This window comes from Pleurodeles waltl, chromosome 2_1 (assembly GCF_031143425.1).
Source record: "Pleurodeles waltl isolate 20211129_DDA chromosome 2_1, aPleWal1.hap1.20221129, whole genome shotgun sequence".
NCBI classification, from domain to species: domain Eukaryota; kingdom Metazoa; phylum Chordata; class Amphibia; order Caudata; family Salamandridae; genus Pleurodeles; species Pleurodeles waltl.
Window position 1 is genome coordinate 305,214,527 of NC_090438.1, and position 6,778 is coordinate 305,221,304.

Consider the following 6,778-nt stretch of genomic DNA (forward strand, 5'->3'; position numbering starts at 1 on the left):
TAATCTTGGATTGTGTGTGACTTACCCTGACTAGAGTGAGGGCTTTTGCTTGGACAGGGGGTAACCTGACTGCCAACCAAAAACCCAATTTCTAACAGTACCGTACAATGAGTAACATGAATTATACAAAGGAAATGAATCACGCGTCTTGCCGATTCAAGTACCACCATATAACTGCCAAGGAATGTTAGCGCACAATGAATTTCAAAGGTTAAAGCACAAGAAAACGAATTGCACGTCTTGCCGATTCAAAGGCCACTATGTAACTGCCAAGGAATGGTAGCGCGCAATGAATAACATGAATTAAGCACGAGAAAAGAATCGCGCGTCTTGCCGATTCGAATGCCACCATGTAACTGCCAAGGAATGTTAGCGCACAATGAATATCAAGGGTTAAAGCACAAGAAAACGAATCGCACGTCTTGCCGATTCGAATGCCACCATGTAACTGCCAAGGAATGGTAGCGCACAATGAATATCAAGAGTTAAAACCCAAGCAAAGAGTTGCACGTCTTGCCGATTCAAGTATCAGCATGCAAATGCTACGAAACGACCAAGCGCACATTCACACGCCCAAGAGTAAAATTGTTTATCAGACAAAGATTAGGCCCAAGGACTCAAGAGTCTTCGATAACCGGGTCGGGGGCCCAGCCCGACCTCCGTCTTACCGCCCTGATCTAGGATCACCAATTAAAGTGAAAAGGGCAAGGCCTGGAGGATCAAAGTGAGCCACCTGAATAGGAGCTCAGGAAGTTGCTGCTGCTCTGCACCGGGACCTCTGAATAGTGAGCACGTGGAGCTGGGCTGGCTCCCTCATATAGAGTCTTGGCCCAGCCCACAAACCACACCCAGGCATGCTGCAGGGAAAGCTTCTAGAAGGGGACCACACTCTAGCACAGTCTGAAAACCTGCAGCAGTACTTAGCATGTGAACAGTATTTATATGCATGTTGAACATAAGTCTTTAAGATTAAATTCTGCAATGCAAAAGGTTAAACAACATCATATCAGCACAATGCATAAATTATGTTAGCTTGAAATTGTTAGGTTTTTGCATTCTAGTCGCCCGTAGAGCACGCACTGCCCAGATGTTGACAGTACTCCCCGCTCCCAGACGCGCTCTAGGGCCTGGTTTGTCTGGATTGAGACGATGAAAACGCCTCACAAGTACTGGAGCATGGATATCAGATGCAGAAACCCATGAGTTACTTTCAGGGCCATAACCTTTCCATGAGATTAAGTACCATAGGTTACGCCCTCTTAGTTTAGAATCCAACACTTTCTTGACTTCGTATTCTTCTTCCCCCTGTACTAAAACTGGAGCTGGATGAAGGCGGACCTTCTGGACTGCTTTTTTCAAGAGGGAAGTGTGGAACACTGGATGAGTCCGTAATGATTTTGGCGATTGCAGTTTATAGGTCACAGGATTGCTGAAGGACAGTGTAGGGACCTATGAATTTGGGGTTGAACATGTGCTTCTTCTTGAAGTCTATATGTTTTGTGGAAAGCCACACTTTGTCACCTGGTTGATACTGCGGTCCCTCACAATGTTTCTTGTCATAATGCTTTTTGTATTTTTGTTTGGCCTTTTCTAAATGCTGTTGAATCAATTTCTGTGTTTGAGCAAATGTTGAATGGTTTCTGGCACAGCTGGAGAAAGAGAACTTTCTTGAGGGATTGAGATGGGCAAGGTGTCAGGATGATAGCCAAACAAGCCAAAAAAAGGTGTAACGCCAGTAGAAGTGTGGAATGAGTTATTGTAGGCTAACTCAGCTAGCCAGAGCATTGATGTACAAGATTGAAGTGTTTTTTCAATGTAAGTACATAGGTATTGCTTCAAGGTCTGATTTAGCCTGTCAGTTTCACCATCTGTTTGAGGATGGTGGCTAGTAGATAGTGTAGATGTCACTTGGAGTGTTTTACACCAGGTCTTCCAGAAATTGGAGGCAAATTGCGACCTCCGATCGGAGAGGATCATTTTTGGCAGTCCATGATAACGATCCACTCTATTCAGTAAAATAGTTGCCAGTTCACTGGAGGTGGGCAATTTCTTACAGGCAATTAAATGTCCATATTTCGTGAGACTATCTACTACCACCAGAATTACTGAATGTTGTTGAACCACTGGTAGACCGGTGATAAAGAAATGAGCTCCCACGGACGACTTGGTGTTGGGAATGGATGCAACAACCCTTTCGGTTTTGAAGGACTCGTTTTAGTGCGAGCACAGACTTTGCAGTTGTTTACCATTGCTTTTACATCTTTTGTTAGAGTAGGCCACCAGAAATAGCGTTGGATTAATTCAAGAGTTTTAGGAGTACCTGGATGACCTGCCATAGGTATAACATGCAACCAATGAAACACTATCTTGTGAAGTTTGGTAGTGGGCACGAACAAACGAGCGTCATGAAAAGGTAATCCTTGTTTGATTGACCTTTTTGGATCTGCTTGGGCCCATGTCTGCCATTTCTCCACAGTGAAAGAATTGCGGATGTCTTCAAAGAAATCTTCAGTTTTTATGATACATAGGACTTTGTCGGGAGCAATAATAGCTCTGGAGGTTTGAACTGCAGGCAACGTGGTAGGCTCTTGGCGGGACAAGGCGTCAGCTTTGCGTTTGTCTTTGCCAGGCCGGAAGGTTACCACAAAATCAAATTTGGCAAAAAACAGCATCCAGCGTAATTGCAGAGGAGTCAAAAGTCTGGCGGAACTCATGAACTGAAGATTGCGATCATCAGTATATACCGTGACAGTATATTTGGCACCCAACAAATGATGTCTCCATTCTTTAAAGGCATCACAAATCGCCAGAAGCTCTTTTTCTGCAATTGCATAGTTCTGTTCGGCTTCATTCACCTTCCGAGACATGTAAGCTACAGGATGAAGTTGACCATGTCCTTGTTTCATTGCGACAAGACTGCTATTGCCACATCTGAAGCATGAGCTTCCACAATGAAGGGTCGATGCACGTCAGGATGAGTCAAGACTGGGGCAGTGAAGAAAGCTTCTTTCAAAGTTGAAAAGGCTTGATCAGCTTCTGGGGACCATACAAATTTCTCCTTCTTTCTTAATAACTTAGTGATTGGAGCCACTGTCTGGGAGAAATGATTTATGAACCTCCGGTAAATATTTGCAAACCCCAGGAAACATTGTACATCACAAACAGTTTTTGGGGTGGGCCAAACAGATACGGCCTCTACTTTCTTTTCTGCCATCACCATACCTTGAGGGGTAAGGATAAGCCCCAAAAACTCAACTGTGGTAACATGAAACTCACACTTGGTTAGTTTGCAATATAAATGGTGCTTTCGAAGGGCTGCAAGAATTTTCTTGACATGTTGGACATGTTCATTTTCATTTTCTGAGTAGATCAAAATGTCATCGATGTAGACTATGGCAAATATGTCGAGGTATTCTCTAAGAACGACATTCAAGAAAAATTGAAAAGCTGCCGGAGCATTACACAGACCAAAAGGCATGATGGTGTATTCAAAAAGGCCATATCTTGTCTTGAACGCTGTTTTCCATTCGTCACCCTCTCTCATTCTGCCCAAATGATAAGTACCTCGAAGATCAAGCTTCGTGTAGATTTTTGCTTTCTTTACTTCCTCCAGTAAGACCGGAATTAGGGGCAAAGGATATTTATTCTTGATGGTGACTTTGTTCAAACCCCTATAGTCAATACAAGTTTGAAGTTCTCCATTCGCCTTCAGAACAAAAAACAAAGGAGATGCTGCAGGAGACTTAGAAGGGTGAATGAAACCATTCTCCAAGAATTGATCTAGATATTTTCGTAAATGTTGATTTTCATGTTCTGACAGGGCATGTACACGACAGTTGGGAAGTATCGCTCCTGGGACTAGATCAGTTTGACAGTCATAAGATCTATGAGGAGGTAAGGTCTCTGCTTCTTTCTCATCAAATACATCTTCGTAAGAAGAATACTGTTTGGGCAATTGAACTTTCTCTGCGGCAGTAGCTATGTAAGAGTTGCAAACTTTTGCTACTTGAATCTTTTGGAGGCATTGTTCTTTACATAGCGCAGATGAGAACACAACCTTTCTTTCTGCCCAATTAATCTCTGGATTGTGATGAGTTAACCATGGTAAACCAAGGATAATTCCATACTGGGGAGCATGGATCACGTCAAGGATGAGTTTCTCTTTATGTTTCTTTCTTTGATTCTTATCCTCACAAATCACCGACAAGGGGACAGTCTGAAGAGTTACTGGACCTCCAGTCAAGGGTTTTCCATCGACTGCCTGGATGATTTCTGGGGTCTTCTTTTCAATACATGGGATGCCCCATGCACGAACCAATTGGGCGTCAACAAAGTTCCCGGTAGCCCCAGAATCGACTAGAGCCTTCTTGAAATAGGTATTTTTCTTAACCTGAACTCTTATTCCCAGTTTGAGATGTCTAGATTGTGAAGGGTCCACAGTGACACCCAAGAGCAACCCTTCTCTGCATCTTGGGTGCTTTAGTTTTTCCGACTCGACTTGTGCATTGGCTGCAACCTTCTGAACTGGACCTCGTTTGCTCTTTGGTTTGATTGGACCATCCTTGGCAAAATGACCCTTGCGCCCACAATAGAGACATTGTCCATTTTTTCTACGTAGGTCCTTTTCATCTTTGGTCAAAGGTCTCCTGATGGTTCCAATTTCCATTGGTTCCGGCGTTCTTTCTTTCGGAGTTCTTGAGTCTCTATTATCGTGAACACGTCAGGAATATTTTTCAATCTTTTTGCGTGTTCCATTTCATTCTGTTAAACGATGATCAAGCCTCAAGACAAGGTTTATCAATTCTTGACAGTTTGTAGGTTGCGGGTCGATTTGAGCTAGGATATCTTTTAGCTCCTCTTTGAGTCCCTTGTAGAACAAGGCCGCTTGTTTTTCTTCAGGCCAGGATGTCTCAGCGACCAGCCGATTAAAGTTGGCTAAATATGACACTAAGTCCTGATTCCCTTGGCGTAAGTCTAATAATTCACGATCTGCTGACAGTGTTACAGTTCTACGATCAAAAACTCGCTCAAACTCACGAACAACATTTCTCCAGGTGTACAACGGGACTATCTTTACGCACAAGAGGAATAGCCCAGGTAGCTGCATCTCCAGACAGATATGATAACAAGAAAGCTACTTTAGACTGGGCATCGGGGAAAGTATGTGGTCTGCAGGTGAAGTGTAATTCCACTTGAACCAGGAAAAATTGCGCTTTCAAGGGGTCACCTGAGAAACGTTCTGGGGGAGCTAAAGGAATGGCTGAAGGAACACTGTGGGAAATGTTTGTCGGATTACCTCCAGAAGTCTGAGAAGAAGGACCTGGCCAAGACACACCAGGGGGATTTTGTTCCTTCTTTTCTAACTTATCCTGTAACTGACTCACTCTCTCAGCTAGGCTAATTGCCAAATCTTTTGATGATACTGTAGTGTAGCCATTTTTAATGTAGCTTTATGCACGTTTGCTTAAAGTATTAGGCCTCTGTGCACTTTGCCCTAGATGTATTTTATTTAGCCTCGCACTGTTATTTTACAATAACCAGTTTCACGGTCTTGTTTTATTTCCTTCTATCACACCTTTTAGCTTACTTCAGCGCTGTGTTCACAACAATACATTCTTGCTCACTCTGTGCTTCAGTCAAGGATACAGTCTGGTACATTGCCAATAGACGTGGTAGAAGTTTAGTCTTTATGGTTAGTAGACAGTACACATTCTTACGCAGGAACATCGGGGTGTTAGTTCACATTAATAGTATAAAAACACTTTCTAGTCCCAGTACACGTAAGAGGGAGATTCTGACCAGGAACCCACAACTAGATGCCGACTGCCCTATTGCAGATGCTGATTCAGATCACAGGCTTTTGCTCAGGTATGAGGGTTGATGTCCTCCCGGGGGAATCTGAAAGGGAGGCTTAGAGCTTAACATGCTGTGCTCAAAGTATAACTTAGAGAGAGTACGTAACCTAGTTGCAATATGATATCATTATTCTTATGTTTCACTCTCCTTGTTACTATTTCAATCCTACTGTGTTGTATGGTTCTGGTTATTGCGGCTCACGCCTTGTTATCTAAAATGCAGTCGTTTTATTAAACCAATCTTTAAAACTCAAACTGCCTTTGTCATTTATATATGAGACCGCACTGTGTATGAGAGAACTGGTCGTGACCTGAGTGGCCACGACTTACCTGGGAAGCACTAAGATGTCATGCGCTCGGCTGCCCAATTGTCTCTTCCCTTTGGAAAAGATAAGGCACTGCTAGTTAGCCGGAGCTTATCCCGGATTTGGGGTGACAAGGGTCCGTCGCCGTGGGCCAGACTTATTCCCCCACACTGTGAACTATCTTGCCGCCCAAAAATCCAGTAGTCTCATTAGGATAATGAGAGCCTACGCGACAATACCACCTCTGCTTGGAGCTGAGTGGTAGCCTTGACTAGCTTGTCCAGTGTGGCCATGTTGAGAACAAACACAAACCAGGAGGATAATAAATTGTGGGCTCACTATTCTGTCAGAGTCGCCAGATCCTCGGGGTCTGTGCACGTTCCCAACACTTCCACCACAAGACAGCTCCAATACTGTGATTTGAATTGCCACAGAGTCTAAGAGAGTCCATGTGGGGAAAAGTGGATTTGGAAGGGAACAGCTGGGAAGGAGACCTGTAGGAAGCAAAGGGTTAAAACACACAATATCAAGATTACATCATATGAATCAATACTAGGCTATGACTCTAAGTATTGTCATTCTGAAAACATGGACAACCTGAGGATAGACTTAAAATGA